The sequence below is a fragment of the Barbus barbus genome, assembly GCF_936440315.1.
Source record: "Barbus barbus genome assembly, chromosome: 26".
Classification (NCBI taxonomy): domain Eukaryota; kingdom Metazoa; phylum Chordata; class Actinopteri; order Cypriniformes; family Cyprinidae; genus Barbus; species Barbus barbus.
The window spans coordinates 25,821,446-25,833,369 of NC_136754.1; positions in this window are offsets into that span (position 1 = coordinate 25,821,446).

Sequence of the window (11,924 nt, forward strand, 5' to 3'; positions counted from 1 at the left end):
TAAGCTGATTCTAAGCAATCTGAATAATTCATTTTGAAAATATGATATTATATTAATAATATTAATAACTATTGAATGAAATCTAATAGTTGCAGACTGTGCCTTTTTGAGTGCAGAAATCAAAAATCGATTTCATTTATTACATTCACAAATCTGCATTACATTAGGTTTATTAGTTTATGCTAAAACGGTGTAAATATTAAATATTCTAAATATGTTTTCAGTGTAGAGTGAGGCACTAATACTGATTCAACAGTATCACCATAAGGTGTATAAAACAAGTTTGTTGACATGATTTTAGTGTGACAAATCATAAACTCACAACCATATTTGTGAAATTATTGTATATTCAATCTTTTATTCAATTCAAAACTTTGTTGCCATGACAACAAAATTCCATAAACCCAAAATTACCATAAAAATGATGTCCTAAACTGTTTTACAGCACAAATAATACAGAAGAATCAAAGTTTTTATAAAATTCTAAGCCATCGCATTTCTTCCTATAAATTCCACACAAATTGTCCCCATTCACTTTCATTGTAAATGCCTCACAGTAACCTTGATTTGTGCTTCTTTTTTAAAGAACGAGTCCAAATTAATTTTGTGCATATTCAATTTCCAAAAAATAAAATAAATAAATAAATCATCATTTGATGACTTTTGAAAAAAATATTGTTTGGCAACGTTTTGTTACAAGGCGGATCTGTTGGTCAGTCTAAGTCTTTTTAATATCATCCCACTGAATTTATTTTCATAATAACATTCGACGAAGGGAACCATCTTACTGGTTGACTGGCTCATATTGTCATAATGACTTATCTAGGGTGGATGAAGTCCTGGGCACAAGCTCCGGCAACATGGCTGCTTGGCTGGCAATATGGCAGCAGGGATTATTAAAACTAATAGATTACCTGCCAAACAGAATGAAGACAAATGGAGGCGGCTGCATCACTTCAAGGTTGATTTTTTTTTTTTTTACCGTTTTTCAACTGATGCTGTATAGCTTGCCTGCTGTTATCTGTGAGCTAATGAAAGGTATTTTTCTCACATGTGAGCACAGGTAATGTGGTTTAGGATCTCGTGAAGGACAGTCCTTGTTTTTCAAGCCATGGGTGTTTGTATGTGCGTCTTCTGTGCCCTTCAAGACGACGAGCATAACGCAATTAGTCATCGATCTCTTGTTGACCTCCTATGGAGTCCTTATCAATTTGTAATAACTTCCATGTGCACTTCTAATGTAATCAAGAGGCTGACTGTGAAAAGCACAGCACAGGAACGTCCATCTGAGTTCCCACAGAAACTAATCAGTAAGAAAAACAATGCTGATGACAATTCAGACACAAAAAGCTTGGTTTTCACTCCAGCTGACTCATCCGTTGGAGGGGCGAGAGAACACCACAGAGCTGGATGTGAAAATCGAGGATGCGTGTTTAGAAAACACCCTATAACGGCAAAGCCAACTGTTGGTTTTTAATGACCAGTGAAAGTCATTTTGAATTTGTTAGTAGAAAGTATAAGGCCTTGATGGTATAAGGTATTATTATTTAAAATATTTTTTTTAATAATTAAAAAGCAAAAAAATGACATTTAAGTATATTTTAGTTTACCGTAAATGCTTCTCAGTACATTCATCAGTAACCATATTTCAAAAGCTATAGTAGTACTTTTAAAATTACTTGTAAAGATGTACTTAAGCCCTGCTTAAGTGGCTCAAGTTCACTAATTGCATTCAACATAAATTTATACTGTAATACATTTTCATTTAATAGCAAATAACATCAAATTAAGGATATATGTTATTTATTTAAATATTTACATAATTTATAAAGCCGAGTGCATTTGTCAAACCGTTCAAGCCTGTTACCTAACATATTGAAAGAAAAAAATTAACTTAAAACAACTTAAATTAAAACAATTTTTTCTTCAGTTTATGGGAAATATAAGTTATATAAAGCTAAAAACCAATATATGTCCCAAACTAGCTAGTCCTTCCCAAGGGACATGTTAATTTATAGTAAATGTGCAAACCTGATACCAGTTCTTGTATGTTTATTCAAAATCGATTGGAAAAATATAACAAAATCACACAAGTTAGGCTTTTAAGCTCCAACCTCATCTCATGAAAGTGCGTATAAATAAAATTGAAAACTCGCCCCAGCAGGCACCGGACGTCTATATAACGTTGACGTTGGACATGGCGTCGGACAGACGTTGCATTCTGGTTGAAAATGAAAATCGAGTTGATGTCAGTATTTGACGTCAATCTGACATCGACTTAACGTTGGATTTTGGTTACACAACCTAAAAACAACAAAATATCAACGTCAGCTGACGTCGGTATAGGACATCAATTTAACATTGACATTAGACGTTGAATTTACATAGAATTTTGGTCGCCCAACGTCGCAACCGAAATTTAACCAAATATCAACGTCTTATGACATTGTGCGCCTGCTGGGTCTGGAACTGATACGCAAAACTGGACTAGGCATGGATACACTGATCTTCAACAATAATACGCTGCCTAAAAGCAGTTATGACTGTATTATAAACCAAACTAAGCTAAAACTAATACAGCACAGGAATCTTTTCACATTTTATCATCGCTTCCTCATTTTGTTCATTAGAAAACATCTCAGTTTTATAGGTTTAGCAGCTGATCAATTTCTACTTTTTCATGCCAGCATCTTTTTGTGCTTTTGGGATGCAGAATGAAGGCTGCATCTCATAGTGTCAGAGTAAACAATTCATTTTTGTTGTTTTGAGATGAGGATAGTCTTGGTTTGAAGGGGGTTATGAATATTTGCCATTACATTCGTGTCCCGTACACAGAGCAGAGCTAATTGCTCCACCACCCGCTGCATAAATGTGATTTCATTTCTGATAATTGCTCCAAATGTGGTTCATAAACCAATTACTTACCATAATTTACCTTAAACCTGATTTGCCTCCTCCACAAATACTACTCCTCACTCAATACTACGAACATGCGCAATATATGCCAAATGCTGCTGCTTCTCTCCTGTCTTTTCACTTTAAGGTTTTGGCAACAAATCCAACTTTTCTCTCCAGGCCCCAATTCTCTCATAGCACTGGCCTGAACTCTTTCGGGTTACCCTCGGCGTTACACTAAACGCGTTTGGCCAAAATGTTTAATCCTGAGCCGCTTATGACGTCTGACACATATTTGATCAAATAGGATTTGAGAAATGTTATTCTGTGATGTTGCCGTGGCCACAACCTGCTGCTTCCAAATGACATTTTCAAATGAAGAGAGAGGAGCTGTGCAGAGATGGCATGTAAGCCTCTTGAACGCAAATGCCAACCCACTGGCAACCCATTATTCTGATTCCGAACATCCCGCAGGATAAAAAGCTGGCATTAATTTGCTAAAAAAGCTTGTTTTTTTCCCCCACTCCATCATTTATGTCATTATACTCTGATGTCCGAGGAATGCTTCTCATTAACATAAATACGTGATGTTTTCTAGATGCTGTGACCGGTATTGTGAAGGAAAGACACTCATAAACAATTTATAAACAGTAAAGCTATCAGGAAATACATTTTCTTTTTAATATCACCGACAGAGCTGAGCGGCTATCAGAGGACATCACTCAGAACCAGACGGACGTCTGATGTCTGACAGATTTATGACAGTGTCATGATTATAACTGTCACAGTTGCTCTCAATTACAGAGATTACTGTGCCGCCTTCTCACGGCACGTTCACGCTCATCCTGCCCATCACTGCTACAGATGTGAACACGTATGTGGGATTGGGATTATAATCTTCTTTCACACAGAGCTGTTGCAGGGTTATGAGATCATGTGGATTGAGGGGTGAACGGTTAAATGCTAATTCTCTGATGCTCTGCAGTACATTGAGTGGAGTGAACTATTTTCCCATCTTGCTGGGTTTGGTAAAATGGGAGACCATGGCACATGTTATTGCAGCATTTCCTTCAACAGCAAAATGAAAAATTAAAGAGATAGTTCACTCAAAAATGAAAATTAGTATTTACTAACCCTCATGCTGTTTCAAACCTGTATGACCTTTTTTTTCTATGGAACATGAAAGATTACATTTTGAAGGATGTTGGTAACCAAACAGTGTTGGCTCCCATTTACTTCTATTATATGAACACAATGGAAGTCAGCATTTTTCAAAATATCTTATGTTCTGCAAAAGACAGAAATGCATACAGGTTTGGAACAACATGAGGGTGAATGAATTATGACATAATTTTCATTTTTGGATGCATTTTTGGATCATTTTAACTTTTGGTTAACTTGTTTACTAGATTAATTCCAGTGTAATATGACACAAAGTAGTGATAGCTATACATTAAATAATGCCCATTAAGCAAGAAAAAGATTGCTAGATTTACCCTGTTAAATTAAAAATGAACTATAGGCTATACTGAACTCTCTGAAAATGCCCACAATCCAAAATGGTAGTTAAATATGTACAACACATGAATAAAATATCAGTGATAATGTATATTTATATCATTTACATATAGCTATAAGGGCACCTCAGCAAAAGGAGGACTAGTGAATGACAGACAATGAGATAATAATGTTGGTGTTGATTAATTCGTTTAAAGCTTCTGTACTTGGTGGACACAGACTTTAATGATATTTACAGTAATAATATTTCAAAACAATCTACAAAAGGCAGATCATACGCTCCAGAGGACACATAAATATTCAATTTCCTTCTTAAGTTGAGTAAATATCCAAGAAAATGGGCGATGATCTGTGCAGGATAATTGCATGAATCATTTGTTTTTGAGAAACTCAGTTTCTTTCCCTTTGTCATTCCTCTCACACACACACACACACACACACACACTCATGCATAGAGTCCTGCAGTTCTGTTCAATTATCAATCTCTTTAAGGGACAATAGCGCCATCATGTGTTCAATCAATACAAATATCCACACTCCATATCAGAGGATCCTCAAACCATACAAGACATTTACATTAAAAGAGTCACTCAGTAAATACACTATGCAAAATGAAATCAGAAATGATAAGGAGTAGGCTAAATTATAAATCATAAAAATACAGAATATAAAAACTGCAGCATTAAACTAAAATATGTTAGAATTAGGATATGTTATACCAAATGTAATATTTGTGTGTGTGTGTGTGTGTGTGTGTGTGCCCTTCTCGCTGTTCGCGGTCTGCTAGCCCTGGCAGGGCCTCTTATCTCCCACTGTTTCAGCATCTGCTCTGTACAGCCCCACACGAGCGCTAAACTTTGGCAGATAGACCACAGAGAGAGGGGCTCTTGCTCTGTGCTGAAATATGAAAATCACACAGATAGATTCATTTACCAATGACAGCTTTTGTCATACTGCAGAGAGTGTAATTTTGTGTTATAATGTTGACTGTCGCTATTTGTTATTCAATGGCCCACTTCTTTGCTTTTAGCACCATATTTTGTCCTGTTTTCCATTCTGAGCTGTTTCTGTATTGTGGTTTAAAGCTGCAAGGCTGGAGTCTGTGTCAGTTTAACTCAGTTAGTGCAGACAAAATAAAAGTTATGAGTGGAATTTCCATCTGTGTTCAAACGGCAATATGTCACAATAATACACAGTATATATAGATAGTACACAGTGAAACGTACTCGGTTACTATCGTAACCTCGGTTCCCTGAGATACGGAACGAGTACTGCGTCTTGCTAAAGACGCTATGGGAAAAAGCCTTTTTTCTCCTTTACTGAAGCCTTATTCAATCACGCAGTGAAACTGCACGATCATTGGTTTGTGCAGTGTGATAAAACGAACCAATGTGTCGGCAGCGGAGCTGCACGAGCCTATGGCGACGGAGCCCGCCAGATCCCGCCAGAATGGGCGGGGTTATCTGGCTATATAATCAGCCGTCTCGCCATAGGATCCTCAGGTTTACTTCGACTGAAGCGACGACTGAGTCGTGCAGCTACCTGGCACGGCAAAGTACGCAGTACTCGTTCCGTATCTCAGGGAACCGAGGTTACGATAGTAACCGAGTACGTTCCCTATCGATACTCCACTCGTACTGCGTCTTGCTAAAGACGCTATGGGAACACAATTCAATCACGCCGTGCTATGGTAGAGGAACGACTGTGTAAAATATCTCCATAAGCATTACATGCTCAGAGGGAAGTATAATAGTATACTCGGGCTAAAGCGAGCTGAGCTCATAGAGGTCACGCTCGGCCCGGGTCATTCCATGTATTCCTCGCATACTCAGCACTTTCAGGGCTGAGATATGTAAGGAACCCATCAGAGAGCTTGAGTGCCCATGCAGTCAAGAGATCTCCGTTAGGGATGTTCCCACAACATAAGTCATACTCATCTAAGCAGATAGGACCTTGGCCTGTAAGGTCGGTACATCCAACTTATAAAACTTTGCAAATGTGGACGGCGAGGCCCAGCCGGCCGCCACACAAATGTCTGTAATGGACACACCGCTAGACCAGGCCCACGACGAGGCAATGCCTCTAGTCGAATGGGCTCGTACTCCAATGGGGCATTGAAGGCCCAAGGAAGAGTAAGCCAGCGTAACGGCATCCACTATCCACTTAGAGAGTCTCTGCTTCGTGACCGGAAGCCCCTTGGCGCGGTTACCGAAGCTAACAAAGAGCTGTTCCGTGCGCCTGAAGGAGGCGGAACGCTCAAAGTAGATCCGTAGGGCTCTAACAGGGCATAACAGAATGAACTCCCGGTCCTCCTCAGAGGGAGGAAGCGCGGAGAGTGTGATGACCTGAGCTCTGAACGGAGTGGAAAGTACCTTAGGTACGTATCCATGCCTTGGTTTTAGGACGACCTTGGAGTCGTTTGGCCCAAATTCCAGGCAGGCAGGGCTCACAGAGAGCGCCTGCAGGTCTCCTACTCGCTTGACTGACGCTAGTGCTAGTAGCAAAGCAGTCTTCAGCGACAGCGACCGAAGGTTCGTAGACTGGAGCGGCTCAAAAGGAGGGCCCCTCAGGGCCCTCAGCACAGTGGGTAAGTCCCACGTAGGGACAGTAAGGGGCCGAGGCGGATTCAGCCTCTTGGCACCCCTTAGAAAGCGGACGATAACATTGTCCCTGCCCACTGATTGGCCCGCGATAGGGGCGTGGAAGGCCGCTATAGCCGATACGAACACCCTGAGTGTGGAGGGAGAGCGTCCTTTATCCAGCAGTTCCTGCAGGAAGGACAGAATCACCGCCAACTCAGATGTAGGGGGGTCCTCACCGCGGTTTAGACACCATTCGGAGAAAACCGCCCATTTAAGGGCATAGAGGCGTCTCGTAGACGGGGCTCTAGCCTCAGAAATGGTATTTAGCACTCGCTCTGGGAGGCTGGTAGGCTCCCGTTGAGCGGCCAGAGGTGAAGCGCCCACAGTTCGGGACGAGGGTGCCACAATAAACCGTTCGCCTGAGAGAGGAGGTCTCGTCTCAGGGGCACGGGCCAGGGGGCTGCGGTTAGCAGCTGGGTCAGCTCTGACATCCAAGGCTGGTTCTCCCACAGGGGGGCCACCAACAAGACCTTGTGTCGTTGTTCCCTGATTCGCCTGATGACCTGAGGAATCAGAGCGATCGGAGGGAATGCATAGAGGAGGAGGTTGGGCCAGTCGTGGGCCAACGCGTCCTTGACCTTCGAATAATAGGCTGGGCAGTGAGAGTTGTCTTTGGAGGCGAAAAGGTCTACCTCGGCCTTGCCAAAGATTCTCCAGATCATTCGAACCGTCTGCGGGTGGAGCATCCACTCTTCTGAGGGGACGTTGCTCCGTGATAACATATCCGCTCCTTGGTTCAATCTGCCCGGCAAATGTGCTGCTCTCAGCGAGCGCAAGTTGAGCTGAGCCCACTCCAGAAGTCGCTCTACCATAAGGAAGAGGCGCTTCGAGGAGAGACCTCCCTGGTGATTTACGTAGGACACCACTGACATGTTGTCTGAGCGGATCAGCACATGTCGTCCCCTTAGCTCTGGCAGGAAAAACTGGCAGGCTCGACACACTGCTAGCATTTCTAAGCAGTTGATGTGGAGGTTCTGCTCCGCCTTCGACCAAAGGTCGGTTTGCCTTCGCACAGCGCCCCCAACCCATGTTGGAGGCGTCTGTTGTGACAACTTTCCTGCTGCAGACCATCCCTATGGCCACACCCTTTCTGAACCATCGTGGGTTCTTCCAGGGGACCAGGGCTGTTACACAGGCCTGGCTCACCCTGATATGTAGGCGATCATGTCGCCATGCGTGGGGTGGAACCCGTGGTTTCAACCAGCGCTGAAGGGGCCGCATGCGAAGCAGGCCCAACTGTAGCACCGGCGATGCTGTGGCCATGAGGCCCAGCATCCTCTGAAACGCTTTGACGGGGCGAGCGGTGCCGCTCTGGAAGGAGGCTGCGAGCTTTTAAATGGCCAGAGCGCGTTCCGGCGCTAGCACAGCTCTCATCTGAGCTGAGTCCAAAACTGTTCCCAGAAACGACACCCGTCGGCTGGGAAACAGCGCGCTCTTGGCAAAATTGACCCTGAGCCCCAGGCATTCTAGGTGGCTGAGGAGGAGGGCTCTGTGTGAGAGTAGTTGTACCTCTGACTGGGCCAGAATGAGCCAGTCGTCGAGGTAATTGAGAATGCGGATTCCCATCTGCCTGAGAGGGGAAAGAGCCGCGTCCATGCACTTCGTAAAAGTGCGTGGGGCCAGGGACAGTCCAAAGGAAAGGACCGTGTACTGATAAGCCACTCCCTCAAAGGCGAATCTCAAGAATCGTCTGTGATGGGGGGGCTATCTGGACGTGAAAGTATGCGTCTTTCAGGTCCAGGGAACAGAACCAGTCCTCTGAGCGAATTTGCGAGAGGATCTGCTTCAGTGTGATCATCCTGAACGACCTCCTCACGAGGGCGCGATTCAGGCGTCTGAGATCGAGGATGGGCCGGAGGCCGCCATCCTTCTTGGGAACGAGGAAGTAATGGCTGTAAAAGCCTGATTCGCTCTGAGCTGGAGGAACCATTTCTATGGCTCCTTTTTTCAACAGCATCATCATTTCTGAACGTAGAACGTGAGCGTTCTAGCCGTCTACAGAAGAGGAGACCACGCCGCTGAAGCGCGGGGGTCTGCGAGCGAATTGGAGTGAGTAACCTCGTTCTATTATCCGTATAACCCATTCTGACACTCCGGGGATGGCCCTCCAGGCCTTGGCCCGCGTGGCAAGGGGCTGGATAAACTCGAGTGGCAGGCCGCCAAGCGGGGACCTGAAGCTCGTGATAAGAGGGAGAGGAATGTGCTCCCTTTTGAAAATGTTTGTGTCTTATTTCCTTGCTATAACAGCGATCAGTTGTGTGGGCGCTTTTTGAAAGGGCCCAGTGTTCACAACAGTATTTACCACAAACTCATTGCCATCGGCACCCGGAGCTAAACGGGGTGTTTGGAGGCATGACAGAGGCCATTTGGGCCGTGGGCACAGCCCAGAAGCGTCAGGAGTCTGAAGCTGTCAGTTATAATCATAGTGACAACTTGCTTTCGATCTGCCTAAAAGGATCAACCACTCTTAGAAGAGGGGTATTAATTACCATTGTGTAAACACACCAGCAGATCAAAAGTGCCGCGCGCATCCTCTCAGATCCGCTCATAGCGGACGAGGGGAGGGGCCATCTTCACTGAAGAAGGCGAGCCGAGATCAAAGAGTGAAACGCGGGGCTGCCCTGGCGTAAATTCACTCAAGCTTGATCGCGCGAACCCTGGAGCTTGCAGTTTCTTCCCCGAGATAACTGGGAGAGTAGAAACACTAGAGCAGGGGAGGCGTGGCCACCTTCATTGAAGAAAGGGACCGTGAGCGCGGCAGGGACAGACTGAAGCTTTCATAATGAAAGTAGCGCTGGCAGATCAAAGAGCTGCAAGAGGCGCTAATACTTAGTGTAAACACACTGGCAGATCAAAGACTGTATGCAGAGTGAAAAACGCGGGGCTATGCCGGCGCGAAAAATCACTCAAGCCTTTTTTTTTTTTTTTTTTATCCGTCTCCTTCTCCGAGGTGACTGGGAGAAGAGAAACGCGAGAGTCGGGGCCGCCCAGTGCAGCATGTTACAATGTGCACAGAAGGATTGAGCCACTCAATGTAATGAGGCGCGCTAATCCACACGCGCTGGCAGATCAAAGCGCTGTATGCAGAGTGAAACACACGGGGCTATGCCGGCGCGAAAAATCACTCAAGCCTGAACGCCCAGCCATGCGATTTTACCGTCTTTTTCTCCGAGGTGACTGGGAGAAAATAAACGTGAGTGGGTGGCCGCCCAGCGCAGCATTTTACAATGCGCGCAGAAGGATTGAGCCACTCAATGTAATGAGGCGCGCTAATCCACACGCGCTGGCAGATCAAAGCGCTGTATGCAGAGTGAAACACACGGGGCTAAGCCGGCGCGAAAAATCACTCAACCTGATTGCTCAGCCTCACTCGCTGTTCCTGTCTCCGAGGTGACTGGGAGAAGAGAAGGGGGGAGGCGGGGCCTGCTACATAGAGGACCGCGAGCAAATCAGAGTAAAGCCCGGCTTTCGGCGAAAGCAGGCTGCCTGTGTGAGCGCAGTCTCAGTGACGCACACACATAACTTTCCACTCCGGTCCGCCAAAGAGAATAGAGCCGCCCAATGAAGGAGGAGCTCTGATTCTCACGTGTGAACACCGGCGGATCCGAGCGCTGCAGGAAGCTCCGTGGCTCTGATGTTTCATTCTCCGAGCTTTGCTGAGAGAGGGGAAACGGGAGAGCGGAGCTGCCTCCACAGAGACGGACAGCGAGCGGGAAGAGCGAGACTCATACTCGAACGAGCTGTCTCAGTAAGCGCGCAGTCAGTGCGTGGGCGAGACCCAGACAGGCGGCACGCGCTCACTGCTCTTTTGCATCGTGCAGGATCCCCTGCACGAGCCACACTCGCTGTTGCGGCATTTGCAACAACGCCGATAAATATGCATTTTTATAGCACTCACCGGATGGCGGCAGCGAACAGACCGGGGCTTCTGCGGGGCTGGAGCGCGGTGAAAGCGGCGTCTCAGCTGGCAGGAGGTCTCTGGCTCAGCTGCGAGGCGTGTCAACGGCGAGGCGGCTTCTTGGGATCAGCGAAGGCGAGATGTCGTCGCTGAAGGAGAAGAAATCTGAGGATCCTATGGCGAGACGGCTGATTATATAGCCAGATAACCCCGCCCATTCTGGCGGGATCTGGCGGGCTCCGTCGCCATAGGCTCGTGCAGCTCCGCTGCCGACACATTGGTTCGTTTTATCACACTGCACAAACCAATGATCGTGCAGTTTCAAGGCTTCAGTAAAGGAGAAAAAAGGCTTTTTCCCATAGCGTCTTTAGCAAGACGCAGTACGAGTGGAGTATCGATAGGGAACTGCTGATTTTTTTCTTTTTTTTTTCTTTAAAGATGAAATGTGTATTGTTGTGAAATGTGAATGCCATTTTTTATCATGTCAAAATAATTTCCCTTAGTGAAAAAGAAGTACACTTATGCTCCAAAAATTGACTTATTATGGAAATAATACTTTAAAAGAATATACATCAGTGTGAACTGAGACTGGAGACTTAATTGCATGTGATTTACAATTAAATTAAAATGTAATACAGTTTAAATTAATAATAAATGCAATATTGATCTTTATATGTAAGTTCATAATTACTTCTATTGTCTTTGAAATTGTTCAAATGTAACCTACTGTCAAATATACTGACAAGCATTTCATGTAATCTCTAGTATGTCATGTATATTTGTAATTACACATTTATTATGAAGTTGCGCTTAAGTACATTAAAAGTACATTTTAATCTAAGTACAGTTTGTAAAATATATATATGCTTGTAAGATCTGAGGTATACTACAAGTGTGCATGCAATACAATTATATGCTCTTCTTTTTCACAAGGGTTCTATTATACGAGCTTATTATACATTGACAACTAT